This window comes from Dermacentor andersoni, chromosome 5 (assembly GCF_023375885.2).
Source record: "Dermacentor andersoni chromosome 5, qqDerAnde1_hic_scaffold, whole genome shotgun sequence".
Classification (NCBI taxonomy): Eukaryota; Metazoa; Arthropoda; class Arachnida; order Ixodida; family Ixodidae; genus Dermacentor; species Dermacentor andersoni.
In genome coordinates this window covers 112,625,982-112,644,351 of record NC_092818.1, presented here as the reverse complement: position 1 = coordinate 112,644,351, position 18,370 = coordinate 112,625,982, and the positions used below count along the sequence as shown (strand labels likewise).

Sequence of the window (18,370 nt, the reverse complement as noted above, 5' to 3'; positions counted from 1 at the left end):
TGCTATATTGGGGCACATATGAAAAGTACTAAGAAACTAAGAGAGCTCATAAGAAAACAGTTTTATCTCAATTTAGTATCATGCACAAACATATAGACAAATGATTTATTGCGACTACTGTGTTATGTTATGAGCGATGACAATATTTATACGAAATTTGCTTACAACTTGTACAATCATAAGCGAACACCCTGTTCGACACATCACCTTACACCAAATCAGCCGGATGTTTCACATAAATAAGGAGAAACAATGGGCCCGAAATACTGCCATGTGGAACTACCGATGTGATCGGAAGCGTGTAAGACGAAGAAGAGAGATGCAAATGAGAGAAAGGCAGGGAGGTTAACCAGACTTAAAACCTCCGGTTTGCTACCCTGCACTAGGGGAAGGGAAAGGGGAAGTAAAGACGGAAAGAAGAGCGTGACAAAAATAAAAGCGTGAGAAAAAAAATATGAAAAGGGATGAAATGGGGTCATTATAGTCTTTCTAATAGGCCACTGTCACGTAGAAAAGTCAACAAAGCCTTGACCGACTTTTGCTGCGACGACAGTTCACGTCGGCATTCCAAAACTGACTGTTCTGAAAGTGGCCTGTCGTCAAGGCGTGCCAACGTGGTCGCTAGTGACAGCCGGTGCGCGCTGTATTGAGGACAGTGGCAGAGCACGTGTTCGATGGTCTCCTCGCCGCCGCAGTGTCTGCAAGCCGCGCTGTCGTCCATACCGACTCGGAAGGCGAAGGATCTTGTGTAGGCGACACCAAGCCACAGTCGGCAAAGTACTGCTGTTTCTAGTCGAGAGAGTCCAGATGGGGGTCGAAGTCGAAGGGATGGGTCCAGTCGGTGTAGACGTGTATGCTTTAAGCTTGGTGTGTTCCATAAAGTTTTGATGGCTTCATTTGCAAGCACACGAATTTTCGTTGCAGCGTCTGTTCTTGAGAACGGAATGGAGTCTTGCAAGCCCTCCTCATGTGCAGATCGTGCTGCTGCGTCGGCAAGTTCATTGCCCATTATGCCACAGTGGCTTGGAATCCACTGCAACGTGATGTCGTGTCCTTGCTCGACGAGGTGGTGAAGCAGCAGTCTGATTTCTAGAACTAGTTGTTCGTGGGGTCCTCGGCGTAAGGCAGAAACCAAACAATGAAGTGCAGCCTTGGAGTCAGTGAACACGCTCCATTTCTTGGGTATTTCTTCAGAAATTACACGAAGTGCACAACGAATAGCAGCAAGCTCCGCGGCAGTCGATGTAGTCTGGTGAGAGAGTCGAATCTTTATGGTGGAAGGTTTTGCAGGAAAGATCACCGATCCTGCAGACCCATTCACCATGGTTGAAGCGTCAGTATACAGATGATGATGATCGTTGTACGTCTCGTACAGCAAGAGCAGTGAAAGCTGCTTGAGTGCTGGAGACGAGACTTGGGCTTTTGTTCGTATGCCTGGTACGATAAGTCGAACCTTTACTTGAGCCAAGCACCATGGTGGAAACGGAACTTTCGCTGGAGCTGTATAATCTGATGGAAGGTATGCACAATAGGGCAGGACAGTTTCACAAAAGGAAGCACGTGGTCGATCCTGTGGCAGTGTGGCTAGATGATGGGCAGGGGCTCGAGCAAGGTGTCTTACGTGTGCTCTGAGTGCTTCCATGAATATATGGGTCTTGGCTGGGAAATCGTGTGCAATCGCAATGGTTTCAGCCGTTGACGAACACCGCGGCAATCCAAGACACACTCTAAGCGCCTGGGCCTGGACGCTTTCGAGTGTACGGATATTACTTTTGCAGGTGTTGGTCAGCACAGGCAAGCTGTATCGCAAATACCCAAGAAAGAGCGTCCTGTACAGTTGCATCATTGCATGTACTGAAGTACACCAGACATTTCCTCCAAGAAACTTAAACACATTAGAGATATCCGTCAGCCGCTTCTTTAGGTAGACCACATGAGGACTCCAGCAGAGGTCGCGATCAATGATTACTCCTAATAATCGGTGCGTCCTGACATAAGGAATGTTTTGACCGTCGATAGAGACATCGTATGATCTCATTGGCTTCCGGCTAAACGCGACCAATGCGCATTTTTCTGGCGAGATCTTGAGGCCTTGTTCATTTAAGTAGGCCGATGTTGACGTGGCAGCTTTTTGAAGCCTGGCGCGTACTTGCGGCAGTGTCACACCAGATGCCCACACGCAGATGTCATCGGAATACACTGAAATTTTAACTGTGTTCGGAAGTCGTTCCACGAGACCAATGAGTACAAGGTTGAAAAGCGTGGGACTCAAGACACCACCTTGTGGAACTCCATGGTGCGTATAATATTGCGAGGTTGGGCCAGCTTCAGTGTTAAGAAATAGAGACCGCCTATGTAAATAACTGCGAGTCCAACGATATAATGGACCGCCTAGGCCCACCGATTCCAATTCTTCAAGTATGGCGTCATGAAGAACGTTGTCGTAGGCTCCCTTTATATCTAAGAACATTGCGACAAATAACCTCTTACACGTCTTTTGGTGTTGAACATAGGTTACCAGATCGATAACGTTGTCGATAGAACATCGGTGACGTCGAAAACCAGCCATGGCGTCCGGGTAGATTTCGTAATGTTCAAGATACCACTCAAGTCTGGCGAGGATCATTCGCTCCATTACCTTCCCAACGCAGCTTGCCAGCGCAATTGGTCGGTATGAAGTAATCTCTAAGGGATACTTGCCAGGCTTAAGAAGCGGTACCAGGCGGCTGAGCTTCCAATGTTGAGGAACTCTGCCCTCTTGCCAGGACTCGTTATAGATATGAAGGAGTGCACTTCTTGCCCGGTCACCAAGGTGACATAGCATGCGGTAAGATATGTCATCCGGACCAGGCGACGACGACCGATTACATAGGGCGAGCGCCGCGTCATGCTCTTGCGTCGTGAAAGGCAGATCCATGCGTGAATCGCGTGAATCTGGAATACGGTTCAATGTAAGCGAACCTGTGCGAGTTGGCCTGCCCGCAATCATAGCACAGAAGTCTTCCGCCACATCAATGTCTTGTCGGCGCTGTAATAGTGCTAGGGCCTTAAACGGGAAACGCTGTTCCGGAACAGAACGTAGACCTCGCATAGTTCTCCATATTTGAGAGAGCGGTTTGCGTGGATCTAGCGACGCACAAAATTTCGACCAACGCTGAGCCTCAAGTTTATCCATGCGGCGTTGTATCTTCTTTTGCATTCGCCTGGCTGTTCTGAGATCCTGAATTGACTTAGTGCGTCGATATACCCTTTCGGCACGACAGCGAATCGCACGAAGCCGCTCCAATTCCAGGTCGAATTCAGAATACCTTGGAGAACACGTAAGTGTGCGCGTGGCCGTCTGTGCCGTTTTCTTAATAGCTTGTTGAAGTCCACAAGAGAGGCCTTTGTGACAAGCGTCCTCAATCTGGGATTTAAAGACAGACCAATCTATTCTTCGTATCGTGGTGAACGTATACGTGTTGGACATTCCCTTGATCTTGAGGTAAGTGGGGATGTGGTCACTTCCGTGCGTTTCAATGTCCAAAAACCACTTAACATGTGTGGCGAGGCGGTTGGAGACGAAAGTCAAATCGAGGCAGCTGCTGTACGCTATTCCCCGCAGAAATGTTGAACTCGCGTCATTCAGCAGGTAGAGACCATTGTTGGAAGCTAATGAAGCTAGTCGTCTTCCCGTCGCGTTAACCTTTGAGCTTCCCCAAATGGTATGGTGAGCGTTGAAATCCCCGGTGATAATCCATGGACCAGGTTGCGTTTTCAAGATGTCTTCTAGTCTTTTGGTGTCAAATCGACTTGATGGAGACAGATACACCCCCAAGAGTGCAAAGGTGACTTTCCTATTTTTAACAGTCATGCACACATACTGATTGTCGTCATGATGTTGCACCGGTTGGACGACGTAAGTGAGTTCACGGCGAATAAACACGACCACCTTGCTACTTTTGATGTCGCTTGATGAGAATATTGTCTCGTAGCCGGATAGTCTCATTGGATGGGATAATCTTGGTTCACAGATGACAATGATTGGAAAGCGGTTAGTGAGAACAAATTGACGAAAATCGGCGATGCGAGATCTTAGACCTCTCGCGTTCCACTGTAGGATCAACGCTTCTCTGACCTCCTTACGAAATGACTTGCGATTGTCAGTCATGGCTTCACTCAAGGCTTGCTAGGACGGGGCTCAGCGCGTCGAGCACTTGTAGTCCACTACGAGCAGATGGAGTGTCAATGCTTGTCAGCATGGCCCTGATGACATTCACAATGGATCGCAGCACCGGGATCATTTGGCAGTCGACTGTTGAAGCCTCACCGACAGAAGCGGGCTTCGATGGGAGCATCAAGCGTGGAGGCTCCTTAGAAAACTGAGAGCTTGCAAGCGCCGGCCACTCTTCCACGGGGGCAGCATTTCCCGTCTGAGGCCTCCTTGTGCTCTCGGGCGTTCTATATGAAGATGATGGCGTTGGCGCAAGCGGCGCACGAGCTCCACCCTGTCTTGAGCGTTTCTGTCGATGACGACGTCGACGCCGGATCTTTTCTGAGGCTTCTCTATGGGTTGAGTTATCCCTCACCATTTGCTTCAGAACTTCGAACTCTTTTTTGATTCTTGGGCATTCTTTAGACGTCGCTTCATGGTTGCCTTCACAGTTGCCACACCTAAAGTTTGTGGCACGGCAGACATCTACCGTGTGTGACTCCGCGCACCGGGGGCATATTGGGGAGTTTGCGCAGGCGCCCTTAACATGTCCGATCTTAAAGCACTTGTGGCATTGAAGCGGCTTTGGGATAAACCGTCGTACGACATGTCGGAAGTGACCGACCTTTACGTGCGAAGGGATGGAATCCCCCTTGAACACAATCTTCACACAACGGCTGTTGCCAAGTCGGCATACGTGCGTGATGACCATTCCTTCGTATGCCGGTTTGATCAGAATTGGCAGGTCCGAGTTCGAAATAGCCAAGTCAACATCGTAGATCACACCTGCAGTGCAGGCCCCATCCATAGGTATGACCGATCGTACTTTTATGTTGCCCAAATCTGTTATCTGTCGTAGCGTCTCCAGCGTGGTTCCACGGGTTGTGTCGACAGCTAGAACATTCTTTCGTGTGTTCAGCCGGACTTCCTTGATTTCGTTTGGCGCCTTTCCCTCAAGAAAAACAGAGAGAGCTTGCCTGTTCAATACTCGAAGGTTGACAGAAGAATCCACTGGCATGAAGAGGATGGTGTGCGGCCAGCGTTCACTACCTGCCTGCATGGTTGACGTACTCGCTGGTGACGACGCCTTGATAAGCCTCCTTTTAGCCCTTCGGCTCCTCACCGACACGAAGCTGTCATCAGATGAGTCGTCACCTGTGATTGAGTAGACCTCTGTGTCTTTGCTGGTGCTGGACCAGGTGCCTCGTTTCCTTGAGGAACTTGTTAATGTAGTGATCTTGCCAGACGGGCCGGCAATAGGCTCTGCATCCATGGCCACAGGAGTAGGAGTCTCTGTTGAGCGGTCACTGGTGGTTGACCAGGTGCCTTGACTCATAGAAGAGATTGCCGTTGCAGACTTCTGGCAGCACAGGCCTGCGGAACGTTCCGCGTCCATCGCCTCAAGCCAGGACGCGGAAAATGCCCCAGAGACTGATGAAAATTTGACGAAAACTGGCTAGCTGGGACAGATGCTGATGAATGATGATGATGAAGCCTCAGGTAGTTCTAGCACTGAGTAACTTCGTCTTCCTCCATCTAAGACGAAGAAGATCAAATATCCACAAACGGTGATCTCTTAGATAGATAAGCACCAGTTCACTGAACAATGCAGGAAGGTAAACTGAGGCACTCTGAATAATACAGCAGTTCACCACAAGGCAGCTTGGGGAACACTTTAGAAAAATTCAAAAATAATACGTCCACCTGTGCAAAAACACCAAAGTAAATTCAAACATCAAATTAAGCCACTTGACAATTAGAAACAGGTAGTGGGATACATATTTTACATATTTTTAGAATAGGAACTACTTGGGCAGCATGCTGGTCGGTAGGTAGCGTTGCGTACTCCAGGGTAGCGTATCGTACTGCTGCCGAGTTGTAGCGACGCTTGTTTATCGAAGCTCTACCGACGTTACTATTTGCTAGCGTGGAGTTGTCGGCGGGCTGCAGGCATCCAGTAGACCATGGCGACCAGGCAAGGGCGAGACGATTTCTAGTGCGAAACTTGCACGGTTTATTCAAAGGTTGGTGAAAGATGAAGAGAAGAGAATGAAGTGATTTAGAAGTACATTTCGGAGCCCCTTAAACAGGCTCTCTAAAATCGTGGGAGGGATCTTGCTCCCATCGACGTCACGTGACAGTCATATAGTCTAGTTTGTGGATGGGCCTTCCGCCTCCGTAGATACCAAGCCTGCAGCAAAGAAAGTAGACGTTTTTCCTTTCTTCTAGGCGACGTGGGTTCGCGGAAAAGGCGTCTAGTTGCGGAAGGGCGACCCGCCACCGTAGATACCAAGCCTGCAGCAAGGAAAGAGCGCCCCGCTTTCAGAGATACCAAGCCGCAGGTCCGGGAATGTAGACGCTGTTCCTTCATTCTAGGCGACGTTGGTTCTTGGAAAGCTCGTCTAGTTGCGGAAGGGCGACTAGTTGCGGAAGGGCGACCCGCAGCCGTAGATACCAAGCCTGCATCAAGGAAGGAGCGTCCCGGATCCGGATATACCAAGCCGCAGGTCCGGGAATGTAGACGCTGTTCCTTTATTCTAGGCGACGTTGGTTCGCGGAAAGGGCGTCTAGTTGCGGAAGGGCGACTGATCCATTCTCGCAGTTGAGCTATCCGCGAGCGCGCCTCTGCAGGCGGCAGTCCGCGGTACTGGGAATAGTATACAGCTGAACCCTTCTCTTTCGTGCGTTGCTGGTTCGCGCAAGTTCTCCTGCAGAGCTTGACAGTTCGAGGAAAGGGTCCCTCTAAAGTAGCACACGCACAAAAGGGGCCTGTAAACATTGAGGGGCTTTCGCCAGACCGGCATACACTCGAGACAACCATGGCGAATTAGGCAGTCACACTTCGTTTCGATGAGGCATGGTGGGTGAGAATCCTTTTTTTTTTTCACGGGGTGCTAGACGCCGACCGTAACAGTAGTCAACTCGCTTCCACAGATAAGCTAACCAAATGGGTCAGAAAGAGTAGAATTCGTTCAGCAACTTCCTTTAAATCCCATTTAGATATATATAAATCTATAAATTCTATAAATTTAGGCTTCCTATAAACTGAATGCGTTTGGTCTATGGGGTCGTTTGGTCTATTGATGTTTGTGAAGAACGCTGTTCCTTCTTAGCGATCGACTACCTACGATACACAGTTGAGCACATTTTCAATGGGAGCAGCCGCCGTTGAACATAAACTTGTTGCGCTCGATCATACCCATGCCATACATGACGTTGATGGAACGACTACAACGGCATGACGGCGACTTCGTAGCGATGACGGCATGACGACTACAGCATTTGGACGCTGGGGTGACGATGACGGCATGATGTCGACGGTATGATGACGCAGGCATGATGACGACAGCATAACGACGATGGAATGACGGTACTAAAATGATTACAAATGCACGTCAAAAATGGTATGACGATGCTGGAATGATGACCGCTGTATGACGACAGCGGTGTGACAAACTATGAACAAATAATGACAACGCAACGACGACGGCATGATGACGATGCCTCTAAAATGACGGTTTGGAGGAGAACAATATGACGCAACAACGCATTTACAGCGACAGGGTGAAGACGGCGGAAGGATGACGATGACATGAGTACGAAGAAATGACTGCGACGGCATGAAGGAGATGAAGTGATGACGGTGGCATGACAACGACGACGCCTTGGTGTTGGAGCTCACTCCCCGCTTGCCTGTGTCACTTGCCACCGCGGGACATTTCGAACCGCACTGTTTCCGGTGTTGGTTTACACAATGTCCGGTAACCGCCAATCATGAAAGACTATCCATCAGCCACCAACGATGACAATGGTACGACGACACCATGACGACAAAAGTATGACGACGCTAAAATGGCGATGACTGTATGTCGACGATAGCGTCACAAGGACGGCATGACGACAACGTGGTGCTCACGCTGGTCGATGCAGCCCGCCTGGCAGATTTTCCCCCGCCTATCTCAACCTTTTACGGACTGAGCCATGGGCGTGACGACAATGAGATGACAACAGTAGAGTCACTACGGCAAACTGACGACGATGGAACGAGCATGACGACATGACAGCACAGGAATGATCACAAGTAGTGGGATAAATATAGGCCTGTCCTGTGTGTTAACCATTCGGCAAGGCATCAGCAACAGCGAGGAATTTGAAGGAAAATGCCGAAGAAAGCTTTCCTTTAAAACAATCGTGCGAATGCGCCTCAAACGTCTGCGTATTTGAATGATAGAGTAGCACGTGTTTTGCACCAATTGTTAAGGCAAGGCACCATAAAACAGTTTTCGCATGAGAGTGTCTCTGAAGCCAACAACATTTATAGCAATGTCTGTATACCATATTACACGAGAATCGTTTTTCCTCGGGATAAATGCGCGTATTTTCAGAATCATTTCTAAAATTCTCGAAATAAGCGCAGTATAAGAGTATCAGTGATGAAACATTATATTACTAAAGTTTACCTTTTATACTTATATACTTATTACGTCAAACCAAAAGAGGAAACAGTTAAATTAAATAGCTCGCACGCACTGTGGTAATTGATGTTACGCAAAGCATTTGGACGGCAGCTGGCTACTCAACATGGTTTGGGATTAGGCAAAGCATTACCAGGTGTACTGACATGCTTGCGTAAAGACTGGAACAAACTAGAGATAAGCTTCCCGGAATAGCGTACCGCTTTCAGGCGCCGTCCCACGGCCATAGCAGCGGCGCGCTGAATATGCCATTCTTCATCTTGCCAGAGAGGGAGTCACGTGACACCACATGACTCCTGTGAACCCACTCGCGCAAGCGCAGTATAGCTGTATCGGCTCTTCGCAGGCTGCAGGGACCCACGAACCCCTCGAGGTCCTTCCCGCCCGTGGAAGTGGCGGGTGAGAGGGACATCGACAGTGGAACGACCATGACGACACGATGGACACGACAACGCAGGAATAATCACAAGTAAGGGCATAAAGATAGGAGTGCTGTCCTGCGTTTGCACTATTTGCAAAGAAACCAGCCAGCAGCAGCTGCAGCGAATAAATCGAAGGAAGAGGTGAATGAACATTCGCGTCAATAATATTTTTGTCTCTCAATCATAGCCAATTATAGTAACGTTTGATAATAAACAACACAACAGCATCTGAAGTACTACAAACAGCCCAAAGGAAAAACGATATCCCCCAAGTCAATAAACTCAGCAATAAACTTGCATGTTGATTTCTTCACACAAGAACTATTATGTCAACGCTACATTTACATATACATGTAACTACAACGATAATTAACTTAGATCACGCCAGAACACTTGATAACCAAGTGGTATAACTTTATCATCAGAAATTGGACCCTGGAGCCAAGCTTTTGTGGAAAACAAATGTAAGGATCACGTAACAAAGGAGCGTTTTCTAAATGTTTTATTTTACCCGTCGTGATGGTGCGCTTGTCTGGCGTTGCGTCGCTAAGAAAAAGGGCACGGGAACAAACCCCGGCCGCGGCCGCCGTATTTCGACAGGAGAGAAACGCAATAACGCCCGTGTACGTGCAATTCGCCGCACCGTGAAGGACCCCAGGTGGCCGAAATTAGACAGTTTTAGTTGGGCGTCCGCAGCAGCTCTGCGTACGCAGCAAACCTGCGGAGGCGTTAGTGCACATGCGCAGTACGCAGGGACACGCACGGTATCTTGCGTGCGCCCGCAGCTTTTCAAAAGCTGCGTAACGTCCGCTGCGGGCTCAGCGGCTTTAGCGGGACGTTCTCGCGTGTTCTCGCGTGCCCACGAGAGCCCATTTTTCGATATCGCTCTTGCCGAAGATATGACTCCGGCTTGTGGTTTGACTTCGTGGCGGCTGATATTGGCTACACAGTTTCAGAAGGTGGCATACGGCGGCGCTGAGTAGCGCACTACTGGTTCCTACGCTCGCAAGAACTTCCATGAGTTGTGTGCAATTCACAGGATCGCGGTACCGCTTTGTATTGTTGCCTTTCTTGTCTGCATCTTTATCTGCCTTCGCACTGTTCCAAAGAAGTGGTTAACCTCCCTGCCTTCTACTTATCTCTCTCCCTCCTTTTCTTGCAAGTCAGCAATCCCCTTGTCAGCTTTTGCGTCCGGCCAACTATTGCAGTATCGTGCGCGCGCGCTATGCTACGCACGCACAACCTCGCGCCCTGCTCACGGGGGTGGTTGCGGACGCCCAACTAAAACTGCTTATTGATCCCCCACCACGGCGTCTCTTATAATCCTATTGTCACGTATACATAGTAGAGACGGCGAACAAGGCAGCTAAACTGTGGATGGCGAAACCAGCGCTTTATTGGGCCAACCTGTGATTGAAAACAGGCTACACGCAAAGAACAACGATAGCGGTAAATACAGTCGGCGATCGTCGAAAATCTTATCTGCCGGTCAAGCGCGCCGGCTTTTATACACTAGTCATCATCATCACCACCAGCACTACCACCACCACATCCAGAGTAATCACTGGTGCCCGCATGTTTTCCACAAAGTACTGCATAATTCGTGTCGCGTATGCAATCAGATTACACAAGCTTCCGTGACAACAGACAACGTATATATATATATATATATATATATATATATATATATATATATATATATATATATATATAGAACCATCGATAACAGTCCAGTAGGTTCTAATCGTACAGGCGCGTCTTGCACTGAGCGATAAGATTATTTTTTTAGTATGTAAAATAAGTCCCCGAGAAAGGGATCAATAAGTACACCGGTCAATATAGTTCTTTTGGAATGTAAAACCCAGAAACTTAATATTCCTTCAAACTTTCCTGTTTATTTTTTATGCTCATGGCAGTGAAAGCATTCCAATGAACTTGTTTTCACATTATTCACAAGCTTGGAGGCAATAAACACCTCGGTACCCGCCGTGGTTGCTTAGTGGCTACGATGTTGGACTGCTAAGCACAAGGTCGCGGGATCGAATACTGGCCACGGCGGCTGCATTTCGATGGGGGCGAAATGTGAAAACACCCGTGTACTTAGATTTAGGTGCACGTTGAAGAGCCCCATGCAGGTGGTCCAAATTTCCGAAGTCCCCCCCTATGGCTTGCCTCATAAGCAGAAAGTGGTTTTGGCACGTAAAACCCGATTATTCTTTAATAAGCTACTCAGTTTAGGCACTGTCATTTGGAAATTGAAGAGCCGTACTTAGTGAAAAGATTCCCAATAATACGAGCCTTATCATCTATCAAGTGAGCCTTTCTTGTTTGCATCTTTATCTGCCTTTGCACTGTTCCACAGAAGTTTTCGTCTAAGCCGCGTGCAATCAGAGCATCATATAGAATGCTTATTCGTGTTCCTTCAAGCTTTCTGACGTCATTTATTATAGCTTTCTTTTCGGTAACATATAACAAGAATAACTAGATGGTTTGAGAAACCTTTTACCCGCCGTGGTTGCTCAGTGGCTATGGTGTTAGGCTGCTGAGCACGAGGTCGCGGGATCGAATCCCGGTCACGGCGGCCGCATTTCGATGGGGGCGAAATGCGAAAACACCCATGTACTTAGATTTAGGTGCACGTTAAAGAACCCCAGGTGGTCGAAATTTCCGGAGTCCTCCACTACGGCGTGCCTCATAATCAGAAAGTGGTTTTGGCACGTAAAACCCCATAATTAAAAAAAAAAATTATTAGAAACCTTTACCCACTCCAGAAATTTTGCAAACAGACAAACAGTTCACACCCAACTTTTTATGAATAACTTGCTTAATTACTTTACTTCGCGAAATCGTTTTGGTTCCAATTGACTCTTCAGGAATGCCAAACACCAAGGTTTGTCCTACGTTTCGATCTTCCAGGCAACAAGCCCCTCCTGTGGCACGCAGCAGCATGCAGACTGTCTGAAGAAACACTGACGTGTTCAGCCTCAAACACTCTAGAAACCCTAGAATGGTGCTGCTTTACCCTGTCTTCATGGTCGTTAGACGCGTGCCAAAAAAAAAATTCATCAACTTTTACGCGTCCTTGAGATGAGAGTTCGCGTCAGCCATATCAGGGCGAATCGGTTTCTTCCCCACACAGGAGCTCCTAAAACATTTTTTTCAAGAACGTGAATGTTGCTCAATTTTCCCGTCGAGAAGTAACCCGCTCATAAAAAAAAAAAAAACAAAAAAAAACGCGCAAGCAATAGGTACACGTCTGCGTTGGCACGTTGGAACCACAAGGCATGACTCATCACTACGAAATGAGTGAAAATGGCTAACCTGTACAAGAAGAAGCAGACGCGTTGGGGAACAGCCTGCATACAGCAATTGCGCTGGGCCCACTGATGAAATGGCTGTGCCGCAACTGCATTACAAATAAAGCCGGCCACGTTACGAAGACTTCTGTCGAGAGTAGCGATAACGCAACCGAGATCAATTCAATGCTCGCCGTTTTCTTCGCGCCGATAACTGACAATCCTGTGCCGGACGTCGACGCAGCCAGCCTGACCGCACTAGCGCCAATGGACGAGAAAAGTAGAGCCTGTACGAGGAAATGTCAGAAGCACTGTGAACAGCCTGCATACAACATTTGTGTCGTGCTTACTTTCTTTTTTTTTTTGGCGCTCTTTTGAGTTGGCGACGGTACATCTTTCGAGGGAACTTCGAATAATGGCCACAGAACAGTTAGGAAAAAACGTTCATACAGCATCACCATTGCGAAACAGGAATTATATTTCAGGTGCAAGTCAGCAGGCTTCATTTCATTTTTCCAAAACTAATAAAGGAACACGACTTAAATAATTTGTTAAGGACACAATAACAAGAAACAAACAAGGAACAAAACTATAAGAAAACATAGTTTATAAAGGACGCATTTTCACGTAAGTGTTCAATCTCTATGGAAATTGGTAGGAGAATAACGTAAGGCGATGCCCATCAGAAGAAAGGAAGAAGGGTATAAAGTGGCGGAGCGCTCCAGGGGGATAAAGGCGGCTGCACAAGCATCACCCGAAGGAAAAAAAAAGGGAAGACAGAGAAAGTCGGGAACGCCGCCTGAGGAGACTTGCTCTTGCGGAACGCTGACGAAAGTGCGCTAAGGAAAAAAGGGGATGCTGGCGGCAGGCGGTAGGTCGGCATCCAGAAGCCGAGCCCTCGATGCCAAAAAGGCGTCTCGCCTCTTGACGACAAAAGCAAACGCTTCACCTCGAATGAGTATAGGGACGTCTCCCTGCCGCAGTGGCGGCAACATTGTATTGCAGCCCCGCGCGGGAGGCTTGATTTCGGAGTGCGTCAAACACAGACACACCGCGCTCGAAAGACAACGCTAAGTACAAAAGAGGACCACCTCCAATACCAATCCAGCTACGAAAGGAAGGCAAAAAGGAGTATTTTATTTTTAGTTCTTCACAAAAAAATCGAGGCAAAGATAAACGCCGTCACGTGTGACGTAACTTCATTACGAACTCTATTCAGTCAAAGCTAACTTGAAATAGCCTCCCTTTCCCAAAAACCCTCTCCCCCCCGCCCCCTTGAAGCGTGTCTCGCTAAGTCGAGCTGCATTAAGTTGGTAAACCCCCGCCTAATAGCATTTTTAGTTCCATGCAGCTTTTATTCTGGGGCAACGCAATGTCAGGCATGCTAATACGAGCCTAAAATGTAGATTTGCGCAAGTTGAGGAGAACCTCCGACAGCGCGCCGCCCTTTCCGGTCGAGTAAATTTACGCGGCTCAATAAGCGACGCAACACACAAGCATAGACCGTGTCTTCAGCTCTGTGAAAGTACGAGGAAAGACAATGCCTGTGCAAAGTACGCCTATATTTTATTGGTCAGCTTCGTCTGCTTAAGTTGCCAGTTGCAAACCTCTTGATTTTATGCACACGCTGTTACCGGAGGTGTCGTGCGTGTCCTTTTTGTCAAAACATGACGTCCGCGTTCTTAATGAAGAGAATATGCATGAGTGCACATAACATGTATTTCTCACAGACTACGTTAGACTGACTTGTATGTGTGAAAAGCTCCCCAAACGGGCCTAGCAACACCCTATTTGCTACGAAGGCACTTAAGCCGGGAATATTTTGCGCAAAATCAGGATCAACCGTACTGGTGCTATGCGCTCCATTGCAAATCGCATTATTTAGCCGAGGTCGATGGACTAGCGATGAACGTCGCTGTTGAGCGTGGTCGTGAGGAAGTGTGACAAAGGCAACGCTGCGAGTAGGGAGTGTCGTTTCCCAGGCCGAGGCGGAAATTGAGGCGGAGGCTCAAACGAAATCCTAGCGATGGGACGGGAATGTAGGGGTAGAGGCGGAAGCGGAAGCCATAAAGACGCGATTTTCCCGGAAGCGTTTAGAGACCAAGCCATACCCCAATTTCTGAGAAAAGAAAGTAAAACAAAATTGGTAGGACAGCCGCTGTAAAGAAAGCAGAAGCTTTGGGAAAAGCAAAAGTCAGCTGATCTATACGCAAAGTACAGAAAAGCGCGTCCGATAAAGATAAAATAAGTACGCCGAGAAGGAAAGCAAACAAAACTAGCTAGGCATTCTCTTGGCAATTTCATTGTTCCCAAATAGGAGTTGGGGGAGGGAGGAGGGGAGGAGAGTGTGTGAATGAGGCACCGTGGGTTCGCAGCGAAGGTAGACACGTTCGGGCTGTCATGGCTAAGAGACCGCCGTTAAGGAAGGAGCATAATACGAGAGAGAGCGAAAGACAATCGAGGTGAGGCAGTCGAATCTCGCCATCTCCCAGTGCAGGGCCAATCTACGGCAGTGTCATTACTCCGAGATAAGGTTCCCACGAGAGTGAGGGCGAAGATTGCCCAGATCTTGCCGCGGTGCTTCGCTCTTTCCGAGAGCGATACTTCGGTTATCCTCGTTTCCTAGCATCTATATGCCCTAAATCTGGATAACCAGCACTAGGATCGCCGCCCTAGGGTTAATGCCACCCAGTCGCGAAGCAGTTTCGCGTTGTAAGCATTTTGTGGGCCTTTAATTACGAAGCTCAAGCCAGTTTTAGCTTCCAGGACGGTACACACCATGGTGGCTATGCCGAGCGCACAAGGATGGTATTGTCATGAGTAACAAACTTCAGATATCCTTACTAATGACGGGCGCGGAAGATCAGTGCCGAATAGCGTTTCATAGAAATAAGAAAAACTTTGCGCCTTGCTAAATCTGAGACCCTTAAACCACAGAGGTGAAGTTGATGTTCCGTCTCTGTGTCTGTGAATTTCGCGCTCCCAGTTTTAGCAATTTGCAGTACGTACCAATAAGCCGAAGCATGCATTCTGAACGAAATAGCTTAAAAAGACAAGACTCTAGATTGAGAGGAATACAGGAAAGCGGTGATAGTCAGAACTGAGGCTACCTTCGCGAGGGAACGGATGTAGACATCTACAAGCTAATTGGACGCAATAAAAGGCGAAGACAGACAACTTCCTTTTGTATATTTAGCGGCAGACGTGAGTATAGTCGAGCGCCAAAATCAGCAGTACAGATTAAGAGCTCATAAACTTGCCGTGCAGCACAGTAGTAGCGCATGTCCAGTCTGTACCGTCTTTTCTCGCTGTTTTCTTCGTGATTGTTTGGTGTCTGTACGTCTGTTCGTGTATACATGGCATCGGTAGAAAGTAAATAATAAATGCCCGCTCCTCATTTGTCCACGAGTCTGCAGGGAAAAAACAAGACGTCAGCACACGAGCAAATCGTAATTCATCGCTGACAAATCACTGCTCTTTCCCTGCACACTGACTAAGCCTGACCGCGAGATGGATGACGGCCCTGCATTTGGTCGATGGAGGCAGTCTTCGGGCACGTTTCGGCTGGGATTTGCGAAACGGGACTACACTAATCACCCTCATTACGGAAGGCACCATGAAAGCAAGCTTAGTGGTTGTTTCCGTGAACCGACTAAGGAATAGAAAAGTGTAAGTAGATTCCACCCATTGCCGACTTCTACGTGAGCTCTTCGCGGGAAGGGGTCACGTAACTACGCATTACGAAGGAAGAAGTCGTTATACAAGGTAAGGCTTCGTACAATCATGTCCCCAGGTTCCAAGTAACCGTGCAGTTTCTTCCGAAAAACTGGCAAAGATTTTCGATTCAGGACACCCCAACAAGACTCTTCGCTTTTGGGGAAAAAAAAAATGGACGAACATTTTCTGATCTGCTTTTATAAGACGAAACCAGTTACCCAAAATATTTTTTCTTTTTTTGTTTCATGTGGAAAGGTTGCTCTTTATGCAAAGTTTAAATACTCAGCTTTGGTAAGTAGAACTGAAAGATCAAAGCTAGCCAAGTGTTGAAGTTGGCTGGGAAGATGATCTTAAAGCGACAATAACTATACGAAATAAATTAGTTCATTCTGGCACAGAATTACTTCAAAATCAACGTGTTTTGTTGGCGAAGAAATGAGTACCTTTAGTGGAGAAAACGAAAGACGAGCTTCTAATTCTTAAATTTCTCTTCCATTTGGAAGCGCTCAATACGTCAACGCTATTCGGATATCACAATAGTTTAGTCATTTCGGGGTCTTTATTCGATGCTTTCTAAAGCAAAGCTTTCTGAGCACCACTCACGCACTTTGGCGTCCGTTCCTTTTCCCAACTCATATCGGCGACTCAGCTGTGTAGTGACGTCATATAGTCTTGTATCAGCTTATATACAACCTAAACCTGACCCCTTGGTTCCGGTCAATTGTGGCGTTTGACTAAATGTTAGGCGCCACATATGTTCTTAGTTCTTCAGCTGATTTACGACGCAAGCCCATAGTAGCGAGCAATTTAAAAACTCGGAAATCGTCATTACTGGGTCTTTGGGCAGTACAGAGAGCAATTGCATTTCGCGAATGACCAGAAAAGGGTATTCGGCACTACTACCAATCAGAAAGCAGCGATTGACGTCATCAGAAGTATATAAAGGAAGTTGCAGAAAACCGTTTCTCGCCGTAGTGAATAGCACCCCCTCGGAAAAGCCAGGCCTTTGCGCAACAATGAAGAAGCGACCTGATACCATAAACACGTCGTGACCTGCAAATAAAGAGACTTACACATTGTACATACCGTGTGTTACGTTTCAATGCGCCGTTCTCCGAAGGTACGAAAGCTTCACCTACATTTACAAACATCAGCGATGTGTACTGCTTATTTTTTTTTTTCGTTCCAAGAAACGATTTAAAAGGTTGCCAGGTGGAGTGGCCGCTCGCTGTGTGACGCTATGGGATTCGTGTTTTCTGATAAACCATTAGCTAGCCTCCAACATGTGCTGTCGAACTTCATCACGCAAAGGGAATCTGTTGAGGTACTAGTAAGGCGAGGTTGTTAGCAGCCGTTTACATTCACGCGTTTTAAACAGCAGCTTTCTTGCCCAGTTAGAGGCGCTTTTTCGTACGTATCTGGCCTTTAACGACGAACGCGTTTGGCCTCAATACAGTAATTACTATATGGAGCTGTGACGATATAATGTCTATGGTAGCTGGAAGCAGCGGGATTCAACCAGGATGGGCATGATTGTTAGTACATAAATTTGTCCAAACGTCCTGCTTTTGGTTTGAAACGGCATTCTGACTTTGCAAGCTAATCATATTTTAAAAAATGGTGCTGTGTTGCAAATAACACATAAACAATAATAAAGTTGTCCAGCGGCAGGATGCGAACAGAGCCTCCAGCACATGAGCCTGATATTGAAACCATTACGCACGTACGCACGGGTCGGCAAGCGGCATAGAAGCGACAGAAACACCACGAGTGCAACACGACACTACGGAGACCACTGAAACTTCAAACAGAATATGTATATATGATATACTGTATCTACATGTTTGTATATAACATCCAGCCTGTCTACAATTTACTCTAAGTAAAATCATTTCTTCATATAACATGCTGCTCTCCAATACTAATATATATATCTATCGAAAACACCACACACACACACGCACACACACACACACACACACACATGATTCAAGAGCTAATCATACCGAGAATGCTTCCCTTCGCTTGGGTGTCCACTGGAGTTGAGGCTGCCTGCTTTTCTAGATGACCAAGCTCCCACTCTGTACAGTACTCACCTATATGGCGTTTCTAAAGCGTGACTCTGTGTTTTCTTCTTTAACTGACTGAAAATTCATTCATTCATTCATTCATTCATTCATTCATTCATTCATTCATTCATTCATTCAAATGTACACAGGCGCTGAGTTCAACATCAGGGAGCAATTCACATGTGTGCTAAATTCTGAT

The 18,370-nt window shown here is 47.4% G+C and overlaps 1 long non-coding RNA gene across 1 annotated transcript in view; it reads right to left on the bottom strand.

The window, feature by feature from the left end:
- LOC129385048 (uncharacterized) overlaps nt 1–12,889 on the bottom strand; it is a 40,301-nt gene extending 27,412 nt beyond the window's left edge. The window contains exon 1 of the long non-coding RNA XR_008612589.1: nt 12,411–12,889. This is a non-coding gene — a long non-coding RNA (uncharacterized lncRNA). The remainder of the gene's footprint in view (nt 1–12,410) is intronic.
- Nucleotides 12,890–18,370: the final 5,481 nt, after the last annotated feature.